The sequence below is a fragment of the Chenopodium album genome, chromosome 20 (assembly GCF_948465745.1).
Source record: "Chenopodium album chromosome 20, dcCheAlbu1.1, whole genome shotgun sequence".
In the NCBI taxonomy this organism is placed as follows: domain Eukaryota; kingdom Viridiplantae; phylum Streptophyta; class Magnoliopsida; order Caryophyllales; family Amaranthaceae; genus Chenopodium; species Chenopodium album.
In genome coordinates, this window is record NC_137853.1 from 18,795,009 (window position 1) to 18,798,079 (window position 3,071).

Genomic DNA, 3,071 nt, shown 5'->3' on the forward strand with positions numbered 1-3,071 from the left:
ACTCTACTTCATTTCGAGGTTCTTCCTCAACTAAGGGGTCACTCCCTACTACCTTTCCACTCCTTGTTGTCACGGCATACAAAGGTTTTGGGTTGACTCCTTGACTAGGGATAGAGGAAGAAGAAGAAGAGGAAGAATTGGAAGCAAGTTGGGCAATTTGGGTTTCAAGCATTTTCATATGAGCATTGGTTCGCTTCTTTTCTTCCTCATTCCTCTTCTTTTCCTCCTCATGCATCTTCATGATGGCATCTAGCTTAGCCATCACGGGATCATTAGGAGGGGCCTCAATTTGAAGAGGTTGTTGAGGTGGAGGAAGTTGGGATTGATGGAAACCCGGAGGCCTATTGGTTTGGGCATAGTTAGAAACATTTTGGCCCCTATTGCCTCCGGCTCCTTGGTTGGGAACACTACCTTGTCGATTATTTCCCATGTTACCTTGATCACCAAAATTTTGATTTTGATGGTCTTGGTATTGGGAGTTGGGTTGTTGGTTTTGGTAGCCATACCCTCTTTGGTTAGAGTAGCCTCTTCCATTGAAATTGGAAGGGCCTCCCCCACCATGATATTGGTTACCATAACCACCACCACTTTGATTCCAACCACGGTTTCCACCTTGATTCCAATTCCCCATTTGATTAGGGTTTGGCCTCAAGTTCCCTACATTTTCCATTCTAGGAGAAAAATTCATGGCATTGACATCTTCTACACTATCATCATGTTCATAGGGAGGGGGTTGAACTTCACAAACATACACACAATGGGAGGTATCATGATCATAGGTTTCACAATTTGAGCAAAACATGCATCCTTGAGGCATTTTATTATAAGAAGAGGGGGAAGAAGTGGCCATACCATTGCCTCCCTTGGTTGAAGGGGAGGTATTACCATGAGGATTGGACCTTTCTTTCATCATTTCATCCATTTGCTTGGCCATCTTGGAGATTTGGGAAGAAAGGTTGTTGATTGCGTTGGCTTGCTCCAATGCATAGACACCTTTGCTAGAAGTGGCCTCCCTTTCTCCTTCGTACCAATCATCATAGTGCTTTGCGGCCTCCTCTATGATGCATTCCACTTCATCCTCTCCCTTGTTCATGATTGGACCGCCGGCGGCGGCATCTAGGCTTGTTCTCCCTTGAGGTGAGAGACCTCCATAGAAAGTGTGGATGAGTTGATACTTGGGTATCCCATGATGTGGGCATGGGCGTTGAAGCTCCTTGTACCGGTCCCATGCCGCACTTAGAGTCTCACCACTCTTTTGACGAAAGCCTTGGATCAACGATCGAGCCTCGGCGGTCTTCCTATGGTTATAAAATCTCCTCAAGAAAGCCGTAGTCACTTGGTCCCAAGTTGTGAGAGAGTTAGGGGGCACCTCCTTCTCTAGCCATTCTAGACCTCTCCCAATTAAAGAAAATGGAAACATCTTGAGACGGATGTACTCTTGAGTCACCCCGTTGGCTTTGATTGTGTCACAATATTTCTCAAATTCTTTTAAATGCTCATGAGGGCTCTCAAATTTCCCACCCGAGAATTGTTTCCTCTCTATCAAAGCAATCAAATTAGGCTTGATTTCGAAGTTGTTGGCTTGAGTGGTAGGAGTTAGGATCCCACTTTGGGCTCTAAAGGCTTCGGGAGCCCCAAGACGACTCAAAGGTGTATTCTCTCCCATTTTAGGACCGTCTTCACCTCCGGACTTAAAGTTTGAAAAGGGGTTGATATCGGGACTTGATAGCGAATTAGGGCTATCTAAGTCTTCACTTGAGGGTGAAGATGGTGGAGTATCTTCCAATTCTCTTACTCCTTCTTTCGTTGGGGTGTAAGAATTTCTACTCCTCGCTCTCGCTTCTCTTCGAAGTAAGGACAAAGATCTTTCTAACTCCGGATCAATGGGGACCAAAGACCTTGAGCGAGTTCGTCCTTTGTTCATACAACAAAGCTAAGGAGAACGTAAGCACTGACAAGTAACAAGAAGTAACAAATACTAAAAGACAAGGAATGAGATAGTCTCAAATGAAGTAGTGAAAAATTAATGGAAGCCGTCTCCCCGGCAACGGCGCCAAATTTGACAAGGTAATAATCGCGTCGTCAAACGACTACACCTCAATCAAATATAATTTATACACCTACACAAACCTAATACAAGTATAAGGCAAGTATAGGGGTCGAACCACAAGGAGACATGCATAAACACCACATTCACTACTCAATACTTAAGCTACCTCGGTACAAGAAGTGTGAAAAGCTAAGAAATTAAACTAGAGATTAAGAACGATTAAAACCAATATAACTAAGCACCAAGGGAAGTAGGTAGATGTAGTGGCCAATTGATCATGCAATAACACGGAGGCAAGGCAATGGTAAACTAAGCATGTAAGAATATCGAATTAAAGCTTAATCTAACCGCCTTCCGGGGTCAATCAAATTCTCCTAACATAGCCTCTATGTTTCCACACTAGAACCATATATTAGAAGGTGCAATCAAAGAACTATCGATAGTAATGAATCTTAACTAAGTCAACTTCCGTTTCTTGTTAGCAAAGATTCACCTTTAATCAACTAACAATGTGCACTTGCAAGAAGATTAAAGAACATCAAACACACAAAGACTTTAATCACCATTAACAAAACCCCAACATCATAAGCATGAATCAATCAACAACTACACCATCCCCACACCCTTGGCTAGGGGACTACTCACAAATCATATTGAAGGCAATATCAATCATCAAATCAATAAGCATCAACATGATCAATAAGCAATTAAGGAAAATCAAAATAAGCAAATAAAACTAAATACAAAAGCAAAGAAAGAGAGTAAGAAATTGCTCATTAATTGAAGATGAAGATTTACAAAGGTTCAAGCAAGCTCCTTCTTCAATATCCAAGTTCATCAATGGAAATCCACACTTTCTCTCTCTACTAATGAAGTTTCTCTCACTAGATTAGGGCTAAAAATGTTTCTCAGTAATGATAGACATCCCCTAAACTTCTCTACGGCCTATATATATAGGTCCCCCCAAAAGATACAAAATACGAAATAAAACAAACTGCAGTTCAGCGGTGCGCGCCCGCGC

General features: G+C 42.3%; 1 non-coding gene across 1 annotated transcript; it reads left to right on the top strand.

Moving 5' to 3' along the window:
- Positions 1–1,181: 1,181 nt before the first annotated feature.
- Positions 1,182–1,287, top strand: LOC145599929 (small nucleolar RNA R71). Its single transcript, XR_014104175.1, has one exon. It is a non-coding gene; the product is annotated as a small nucleolar RNA R71 (small nucleolar RNA).
- The last annotated feature ends 1,784 nt before the right edge of the window (positions 1,288–3,071 follow it).